Below are 11,195 nucleotides of genomic sequence, written 5' to 3' on the forward strand. Positions count from 1 at the left end.
CCTTATAATAGATTACATACTAAGGAGGGTGAAATATGTATAAACTAGTCAAGCAAAGAGAAAAGAAAAGTAAAGATTTAACTCAAATAAAGTGTATTAAAAATGAAAATTAAAAAGTACTTTTCTTAAAAAAAGATATTCAAAATAGGTTGGTGAGTTATTTTGATAAACTTTTTAATGAAGTTTTGGATAATTCAACCGACTATAGTGATCTTAATATCGTTAATACTAATAAATTGTTTCATTTTTACTGCAGCATTAGTAAGAAATAAGTTGAGGAGGCTTTAAAGAAAATCAAGGGTGGAAAGTTTGTAGGACCGGATGATATCTCAATTGAAGTATGGAAATATTTTGGAGATTTGGGAGTTTCTTGGCTTACTAAACTCTTTAATATTATTTTAAAAATAAAAAAGATCTCTGAGAAGTGGAGGAAGAGTATTTTGGTCCCCATTTTTAAGAACAAATGGAATGCACAACAGTGTGTAAATTATAGATAAATTAAGTTGATGTGTCATACTTTAAAATTATGAGAGAGGGTAATTGAACATAGGTCAAAGATTTCTCATAATCAATTTGGATTTATATCGGGCAGGGCAACTATGGAAACTATACACTTACTGAGAGGTTTGATGGAGAAGTTCAGAGATAATAAGGAGGATCTACATATGATTTTTATTGAATTAGAAAAAGCTTACGATAAGGTTCCAAGAGATATTCTTTGGAGAGTCCTTGAGAAAAAAGGAGTTGATATGACTTATATTCAAGTCATTAAAGATATGTATACAAGAGTTGTTACTTATGTTCAAACAGAATGAGGATTGACCAAATATTTTTCTATTTATGTTGATTTACATCAGGGATCGACTTTAAGCTCATATCTTTTTGCTTTAGTTATGAATGGTCTTACTGAACACTTACAGGAGGATGTACCATCGTGTATGCTTTCTGTTGATGATATCCTTCTCGTGGATAAGACGAGAGAAAAAACTCAGGAAAACTTCAATTATGGAAGTCCGCCTTGGGGTCTAAAGGTTTTCGTTTGAGTATAACAAAAAATGAATACATATAATGTAATTTTAGTAGTAGTAGCTCTACTGAGAAATCTAACTATGGGTGATCAAATTATTAAAAGGCGAGAACGCTTTAGATATCTCGAGTCTATTGTTCAAAGTGATGGTGATATTGATGGGAATGTTATTAGTAGAGTTCAAGTTGGTTGGTTGAAGTGGAGGAATGCTTCGAGCCTATTGTGTGACAGAAAAGTACCGCTTAGACTGAAAAAGAAAATTTTATAAGAAAGTGGTGAGACTTGCAATGCTCTATGGCGTTGAATGTTGGCATTTAAAAGAGAAGCATAAAACTAAGTTAAGTATTGTCGAGATGAGAATGCTTAAGTGGATGAGTGGATTTACACTTAGAGACAAATTGGGGCAGCTTATTTGGTGTTGTATGTGATAGGGTTGGCGTAGCTCCAGGGACGGACAAAATTAGAGAGAGTCATCTTAGATGGTTTGATCATATTAAATGTTGACAATCTGATGATCCGACTATAAGAGTAGATGTTTTAGATTAGACTTACGTTAAGAAAGTCAAAGGTAGACCTAGGATGACTTTGGCATATTTTATAACAAAATGATCTTATTTATTAGACTTAAATGAAAATACGACACTAAATAGGACGCAATGGAAAAAAATGATTCACGTAGCTAGCCACACTTAGTGGGATAAAGGTTTTGTTGTTATTGTTGTTGTTGTTGTTGACGTTTATGAGGTCACAAGTAGAAAACGGAAGAATAAAATAATGACAGGCGAAGACAAGATTCCGGTAAACATGGAACCAACTTAATCTAGAAAAACTTTAAACCCTAGGCATGCCCTGTGCAAAAACAATAGCTAATTTAAAAAATTCGAGCCACAATTGCAATTATAATAAATTAAAGATTTATACATTACCTTAAAAATTCGTTAGAAGAACGACATGGAGAACACAAGTTGAAGGAAAGACCTCAGTCCGGCGTGTGGCTGCACTTACGAGCAGTTTGGTAGCTGGATTTGAGCAGGATTTTAAGCCTGAAAAACAGCAAAAATGACAGATCAAACAGTTTCGTAAACCTATGTTCCCTCCGTTTTGCCTTAAATCCCGTTGGAAGAGGGATTTGAAGGGTTTAAAAAAGCTCCCGCGAAAGCGGCTCGGAGGAAGGGGGAGGAAGTTACCTTCCTCAATAGCTTCGGGTAGGAGGGGAGCGAAAGAGGAGAAAGATGGGAGTTCCGGAGGTTTCCGTACACGGCGATCCCGTCGGACACGAGAGCATGGTTTTGGGCGAACGGGCAGAGCGGGGAGGTACGCAGGCGAGGGTTGGAGCACGAGAGGCAGATGGGATTAAGGATTTATGGCTTTAATTTAATTATATTTAACTTATTTCACATTAATTTAATTAATTGTTATTGGAAAAATTAAGGTATATTTATTAAATTTTAATTACATGTTGAAGTTTAATTAGTTTGCTAAAATTTTAATGTTTTATAATTTCTTTAATAAATAATGAATTAATTAATGTTAAATTATTATTTAGCTTGATTGTTTTAATTAGTTTTTTCTTCTTGTAGAATTATTTTTAAAAATATTTAGTTATTAACTAACATACCTATAAATAAAAAAAATTGAAATTACTTTTAATTATATTTAATAATTATATTATTAATGTCCAATATTAAACTCTTACTTTAATATTTTAATTTCAAAATAAGCTATCAAATAATTCCACAAAATTTAACTGTGTTTAACTTCTGCCATTTAAGATTAATTTTAAGATTTAAATACCTCAATATTTATTAAATTTTTAAATTAAAAGCAAGTGTCATAAAGATATGTTGAATCTTGTTTCTCCCTCCATTTTAAGATTTAACGCAATTTACAAAATTTTAATGGTAGTAGAGTTTATGTGATTCAAAAGCTTTCATGTGTTCTTCTTTGCCACCTCTCTCATGAACTCTTTTGCACATCGTTGGTTTGTCGGAGTATTTCCCCAACTAGCTCTTGTTACAACATCTCCACTAGGCTCCAAGAATTTATGCAGAATCTGAAAATATGTAGGAGACAAAAGAGACGGGAGCAAGGTTTCAGGATTTAGTTGCGGGAGTCCGCATGCAACTCCTTGTACAACAGTATTTTACACAGTTGTACAATAGTGTACAAAACTGTTATATAAGGAATTTGTATGTCAGATTCCGTACATAATATTCTCTCATGTGAGACGGTATCCTGATAGCTAACATTTTTTTATTAGCTTGGATAAATTTCAATTACCAATAAGCTTCCTTTTTTTCGAAGGGTTGCAAGGGGTTTATTTATTTGCATATCGAACATCTAAGCATTATATTTACATACAAGTCACTCAAATCCTTAATATTGCATCAAAAATATATGTTACTATTTTTTTTTAATGAAATACATATTTTAATGCATATTTTCTATATTTTCGATATTTTTAGTTGAGCTTTTTGGAGTCATCGGCTTATCTTATCGTCGTCGTATAATTATTTTTCTCAAATATGTCTCTTTAGAGAAGAACTGATAATAAAGAGAATACGACGAAAATAAACAAACAATTTAAAAAGAATGTGGAAAACTTTCATAAGATAACATTCACGCGATAACATGAGAGCGTACGTATGACACGAGATCGGATCGAAAATGTTTTAGGGAGCATACCGCGAAGAGAACCCAATAAAAGCAACCCATAACTAACCAGAGAATCAAGTTTTGTACTTGTTATAGGTCAATAGTAGCTCCCAGGGAAATGCACTTTTTTTGTTAATTACCTCTTGGGAGATGCATAAGAATACCCTCGAAATGAGGAGTTTTGCTTGCATAATTTTTTATCCACTTATTCGAGAAACCAAAGGATTTTAATTGTCTTAAGCCGGAGAATCCCAATGCCTTTGATGTCTATACCAGATCATGGGTTAGAGGGCAAATCACCATAACCAGTACAAGGGCGACGCTTAAGCATGCGGTGTCAATTTAAAATTTTATATTGAATATTTTATTATTAGGATTTTTGAAAAGATATATTTTTTATACTCAGTGAATCAATGTTTCATTTTTTGTAAGATTAACAGACAAACCGACAAGCAAAAAATGCTAAAAGAAAAGTACAATGAATAAAAGTAAAAGCACGCAAAACAAAAGAATAATAGGTCGGTGTCGCTCGGTCGGCAACATATCCTGAGAAAGTAGTAAAAGTGGTCGTGTTTTGCACTTTGCATAGTCCAGTCATAGTTCTATATATGAATATAAATTCAATTTTGCATAGACATGTCCAGTCATAGTTCTATATATGAATATAAATTCAAAATTAAGGAACGGGACAAGAGCTTCTGCTTCTACTCCCTGTCACGTGGTTCGATGTGTCGTGTGCCTCGAAATTCATGCACGTACCTTACTTCTGATATAAACTCAATCCTAGACACTTTTATCAAATACATGATAAAATAAAATAAAAAGACTCAGCTTATAGAAAAGTTAGCACGGGATATATTCATGCAGCACATATGAGCCATGCCTGATGGGAGGAACTTTTAGCAGCACTTTGCAGAAAATGCTAGCTTTCAAATCATTACCTGCTCTTCCTTTTTTTATGTGTGTATGTTTAGACATGAATCCCTGCAAGAAGACCGCTTATGATATACTATTGCACATGTCTCAAACTCAATAAACACATAAAAATATCTCACAAAAAGATATATGTCCAGGGCAACTAATCCAGTAGATAACGATAACCAAACATAAAAGATACTACATATCATCCTAGGCTCCTAGCCCTAGCTTAATACACCATCTAACAAAAGTGTCACAAACAACATCAAAGTTCATGTGCAGTGCAAGGGAAAAGGCCACTTGTATGACTTTAACAGAGTCTTCAACACCGGCTCTGTCCTAAAGATCCAAGGGATCTAATATTTGACACCCAAAAGGGATTCTTAAATTATTTGGCCTCACATATGACTTAGCTTACTAATTGCATAATTTTAAAGATATAACAAGTTATTAAATGCAAACCCGAACATGCAAGGAGACATGTTAGATTCCTTAAAACTTTAGCACAGTCATACTTGTGTTGATCTCGATGCAATAACTTGCATTGCTCGCCTAGATTTACCAAGCAAGCAATGCTCGTTAAAACATTGCAATCAACACACGTGTCACTCATCTAGCGAATCTAATTTGCTATAAAGACAAACAAGGTGATGCTTATGCAACATGATACAATCAAGTGGTATTACATCGTGCACTCAATGAGTTCAGGGTACTTCAAAGTGTAACGCGAATTGAGCTCACAATTTGTATTGCTTGTGGCATTCAAGGGGGATGCCATAGAGATGAGGTGGCATGCTCTCTATTTAGGAGGTTCAAACACCAGTGGGCTAGCATTGGTAGCCACCACTCTATTGACCCTATTTTTTAGGTCTTACTTTCTCTCTCCCCAAAGCCTAGGATCTAGCTCTTAAAATATTCATATTTTGACTCTCCTAGAGGACTATACTAAGATCCGCGATATTTAGAAATTCATGTTATTTTTCCACTCCCTATATTTTCATATGAATGATTTTAAATTTTGAACATCCAATTGAGTTGATTAAAGTCAACATATCAAAGCTCATGTTGAGTTCTCATAGGAGCTAGAAAGCGATAAGGCGACCCCACGATGTATGACGCTTGACTTGTTGCTGAGAGTGGTCTACTTGAGTTTGGTTGTCGCTTAGGCGAGTACCGGTCAACATTTTGCTCGTTGAATGGTTCTGATCTGACCAAATAACTTCATTTATCGCGACAAACGCAAATTAGAGTTAAATTAATACGATTGTCGACGGACTTGCCTGAAAAACCACATATGATAAAATGGACTGCACAAGCACATCCTAAATATTGATTTTGTCATAAAAGGGCCGAATTTTTCTCTCAGGTCCCCGTAGGGTGCGCTACGTCCGCTATCCAAGCAAAAGACGACATCTAGTCTTGCGGGACCCATATTTACACGTCATGATAAAGAAAAAATTTTGCCTTTAGCCCGGCCCAACTCGACTTCCTAAATGTTACGTATTATCCCACCTTTTTGGCTTATTCACGCTTATTTTTGTCATATATTCCCTCAGAAACTTCTATTCTGCATTATTCAGCAGAAAATAAGTTTTCAAAATGGGTTTTTTTGTCTCAGCTAGGGTTTGGTCGCTGCATTTATGATGGAGTTAGATTTCTCTCTTAATGAAGAGTTTGAGCACATGGATGACGAAATGAATGTCAACGTCTTTGAAACGGAGGTAAAATTTCTTGCTTACTTCAACCGTTTTCCGTTTTTCCGAGAGTAGCCCAACAATAACATAGGAATAACATACGCATAAACCCACCAGATCTCTAAAAATATTAAGATTTTGTGTGAATCTTCGATTGTCGTTAAGTTATTTCATCATTATTATGTGTTTAGGGTTATTTATTTTTGGGTTGATTGAAGAAAAAATCAATAACCCGAGAATAACCCAACAATAACCTAAGAATAACCTGCGCATAAACCCACCAGATCTATAAAAAGGGAGATTTTGTGTGAATCTTTGATTTTCGTTAGGTTATTTCATCATTATTCTGTATTTAGGGTTATTTATTTTCGGGTTGATTGAAGAAATAATCAATAACCCGAGAATAATCCAACAATAATCTAAGAATAACCTGCGCATAAACCCACCAGATCTATAAAAAAAGTGAGATTTTGTGTGAATCTTCGATTGTCGTTAGGTTATTTCATCATTATTTTGTGTTTAAGGTTATTTATTTTCGGGTTGATTGAAGAAAAACTCAATAACCCGAGAATAACCCAACAATAACCTAAGAATAACCAGCGCATAAATCCACCAGATCTATAAAAAAAGTGAGATTTTGTGTGAATCTTCGATTGTCGTTAGGTTATTTCATCATTATTCTATGTTCAGGGTTATTTAATTTTGGGTTGATTGAAGAAAAACTCAATAACCCGAGAATAACCCAACAATAACCTGCACATAAACCCACCAGATCTATAAGAAAAAGTGAGATTTTGTGTGAATCTTCGATTGTCGTTAGGTTATTTCATCATTATTCTATGTTTAGGGTTATTTATTTTCGGGTTGATTGAAGAAATAATCAATAACCCGAGAATAACCCAACAATAACCTAAGCATAAACCCACCAGATCTATAAGAAAAAGTGAGATTTTGTGTGAATCTTTGATTGTCGTTAGGTTATTTCATCATTATTTTGTGTTCAGGTTTATTTATTTTCGGGTTGATTGAAGAAAAACTCAATAACCCGAGAATAACCTGTGGTTAGAGTTATTTATCTGACTATCTCTATTGTATACTTTAAATTTGTAGATATATAGGGCAGAAACAGATTGCAATGATCTAATTGCTCGTAGCTTTCTTAATACTGTTGTCCGTACTGAGGAAGAGAATTACAAACATTATTGTGCTTATGCACATTATGTTGGTTTCACTGTACGCAAGGACCACACAACTTACTGGGCTAAATCCAAGCAAATTAAGTCGAATGATTATATTTGTGGAAAATCAGGTCATAAAAGAGAATCTCAGTTAGCTACTACTGTGAAGTATAGAAAAGCGGATACACGTACTGGCTGTCAAGCAATGGTTCACTATGCTATTGATCTTGATGGCAACTGGACCATAGAGAAATTTGTTGAAAGTCATAACCACCCCTTGGCGGAATCCGGTGACAAGCACCTTCTAGGTTCCAGTCGGAAGATTAGCGAGTTAAATGCAAATTTGCTAAGATCAATGACAGATTCTGGGATTAGAGCAGTCGATGCATTCAATTTCCTTGCTACAGAGGTTGGTGGTGTTGAAAACTTGAAGTGCACCAGACAAGATGCATACAACTTCATTCAAAGGGATAAAAGAAGCAGAATTGAATAGGGCGATGCCAACTCTCTCTTACAATTATTCATGGAGCGTCAAAATGAAGATAACATCTTTGTATGAGATTTTTAAAGTGATGACGAGGGCAGACTTACAAGTTTTTTCTGGAGTGATGGGTCTTGCAGACTAGATTATGATTGTTTTGGAGATGTCATTATTTTCGACACTAGCTACCGTTTAAATAAGTATAATTTATGTTGTGCTTATTTTGTTGGGATTAACCAACATCGGCGAAACGTTTTATTCGGAGTTGGTTTTTTATCTGACGAGACGATAAAATCGTTCAAGTGGTTATTCAAACCTTCATTCGTATAATGGATGATAAGCATCCAATTACAATATTTACAGATCAGGATCAAGCGATGGCAAGAGCTATTGCAGATTTTCTTCCATTCACAAGACATAGATTATGTCAATGGCATATCTATAAGAAATTCTCGTCGAAAGTTCATTGCGGTGTGACATACAAGAGCATTAACAATCTATTTTATAAATGCATGAGCAAGTGTGATTCAGAAGATGAGTTTGAAGTTACTTGGGCTCTAATGATCGAGCAAGGAAACCTGCACAACAACATGTGGCTAGATGCATTGTACCGTATAAGACATAACTGGTCAACTGTATTCAATAAAAAAATTTTCGGAATGGGAATCTTGTATACTCAAAGAAGTGAGTCCACAAATATTGTTTGTCATCGTGCATCTAAGCCCACTAGTTTTCTAACAGATTGCTTTCTGGGGTTAGAAAATATTATGAAGTCATGAAGAAGGAACGAAAAGGATGAAGACTTCAAAAACTTTCAAAATGTTATTACACTGACAATTAAAACAAGCCCAATTTTGAGGCAAGCTGCAACATATTATACCCGGAAACTCTACTCTATGTTTGAGGAAGACTTACTTCACGGGTTATGTGGATTGATAGTCGATTCCTCAGTTGAGAGTCCATGTGAATTCTATGTTAGAGGTTTGGATAATCAGGACACAAGTAGAGCCTGGCTTGTTACATTTGATAGGCTTAATTGCAACATCACCTGCAGTTGCAAGAAATTCGAAATGACAGGTCTGCTTTGCTCTCACTGTCTACGCGTCCTTAATGCTAATAATATAATAAAGATTCCCGAGAAATATTTGTTATTCAGATGGTCTGCTAAGGCAAAGAAAGATATCTATAATAGTTTTGGATACAAACATATGAAAAACTCTCGGGCTCAAATTTCTGGCACAACATCCAGAGGAATCCTGACAATACCCCGAGAATAACCTGAGACTGACCCGAGAATAACCTAAGAATAACCTGTTAATACCCCTAGAATAACTTGTTAATACCCCGATAATAACCTGAGAATAACTTAAGAATAACCTGAGAATAACCTGAGAATAACTTAAGAATAACCTGAGAATAACCTGAGAATAACTTAAGAATAACCTGAGAATAACCTGAGAATAACTTAAGAATAACCTGAGAATAACCTGAGAATACCCCGAGAATAACCCGAGAATAACCTGAGAATAACCTAAGAATACCCTGAGAATAACCTGAGAATACCCCGAGAATAACCAGAGAATAAACTGAGAATAATCTGAGAATACCCTGAGAATAACGTGAGAATACCCCGAGAATACCCTAACAATAACCTGAGAATACCCCGAGAATAACCTGAGAATACCCGGAGAATAACCTAAGAATACCCTAAGAATAACCTCAGAATAATACCCTGAGAATAACCTGAGAATAACCTAAGAATAACCTGAGAATAATCGGAGACCTGAGAATAATCTGAGAATACCCCGAGAATAACCCGAGAATAACCTGAGAATAACCTAAGAATACCCTGAGAATAACCTGAGAATACCCTGAGAATAACCTGAGAATAACCTGAGAATACCCCGAGAATACCCTGACAATAACCTGAGAATACCCGGAGAATAACCTAAGAATATTCTGAGAATAACCTCAGAATACCCCGAGAATAACCTGAGAATAACCTAAGAATACCATGAGAATAACGTTAGAATACCCTGAGAATAACCTAACAAGATAACAATACATCAACAATATCCTAGGAATAACCTAACAAAATAACAATACATCAAACAGATAATACATTTAAACAGATATATACAAAAATAATAATCTATCAAACAGCTTATTCCTGTAAGATAAACCTACACAAAATAACAATATATCTGTTTGATAATACATTTATTCTCAAGTTTTCTCCAAATAAACGGATAATATATTTATTTTACACATAAACCCAATATATCAAACAGATAATACATTTATTATTCAAATAATCTATATCTGCAGATTTCATATACTATCTCTGCCCTAAACCCAGGCATCTCAGCCTGCCAGTCTTGAAAATCTTCCCAGTTAATCTTGCCTTTCTGTTCAAGTGTCTCCATATATTTACAAACAAATATACCGCAGTCGACGCTATTAGTTTGTGTGGGAATTCCTCTAGCCGTGCTAACATCTCATTTACTCGGGTCACTGCGGAAAGCATTCCCGGCGTCCTTATGAAGATGTCTTATCTGGTAATACAAATGGTTGTTAAAAATAGTGAAATAATAAATATGAATGTAACGGTTGTTAGTTAGATGAGGCTTAGAATTTTACCACGTCACGTGTGACTCCCAAATGCATTTTATTAGGCAGTGAGTCATAGAATCTCCACTTGCGATCCTTCTAGTTCCCAACAAGTAGAGTCCAATGCCTATTATTAACAATTGGAATTAAAATTGCCTCTGCCTGAGCTACAACTTCCACTGTGACGTGGGCAACAATATCTCGTAGAGGATGGTCTCAAAACCCCTGCATATACATAATAAATGAGTTTAAAAAGAGCATGAATTTGTTGCATATACAAACTTAATGGGAATTTTATTACTTACCCAATGCGCCGGAGAGACGTACAAATAGGGTCTAAAAGAATCAGGGGACTGACGCCGATGGTTTTCTAATCCAATGGCAAACAAATCTACATGATCCATGCAGATTTCTTTATTATCCAAAAGTGCTTCCAGGTCAATTCGACTAATATGAATGTGACCCTGAGCAATTATTAAGTCATCCCTGCAAATTGATTGAACAAAATTTACTAGATTTAATAAATAGTTGACAGAAAAAATGTTCTATTTTATACATACCTTTCTTTGTACATTCTTAAACAGCTATCGATCACCTGTTGCATGTGTGATGGTAGTAGTTCTCTGTCGGGG

General features: G+C 34.9%; 1 protein-coding gene across 3 annotated transcripts in view; it reads right to left on the reverse strand.

Annotated features, from left to right (window-relative positions):
• The window catches only part of LOC110028271 (ribosome biogenesis protein BMS1 homolog), a 32,546-nt gene extending 30,177 nt beyond the window's left edge, over positions 1–2,369 (reverse strand). For 2 of the 3 annotated variants that reach the window (XM_020730045.1, XM_020730046.1), the window contains exons 1-2: positions 2,215–2,369; positions 1,954–2,070 (exon numbers count right to left, since the gene is read on the reverse strand). The gene's annotated coding sequence lies outside the window, so the exon portion shown is untranslated. The remainder of the gene's footprint in view (positions 1–1,953; positions 2,071–2,214) is intronic. The other variant, XM_020730047.1, reaches the window with a different exon arrangement.
• Between the last annotated feature and the right edge of the window lie 8,826 nt (positions 2,370–11,195).

The sequence above is a fragment of the Phalaenopsis equestris genome, unplaced genomic scaffold (assembly GCF_001263595.1).
Source record: "Phalaenopsis equestris unplaced genomic scaffold, ASM126359v1 Scaffold000507, whole genome shotgun sequence".
Taxonomy (NCBI): domain Eukaryota; kingdom Viridiplantae; phylum Streptophyta; class Magnoliopsida; order Asparagales; family Orchidaceae; genus Phalaenopsis; species Phalaenopsis equestris.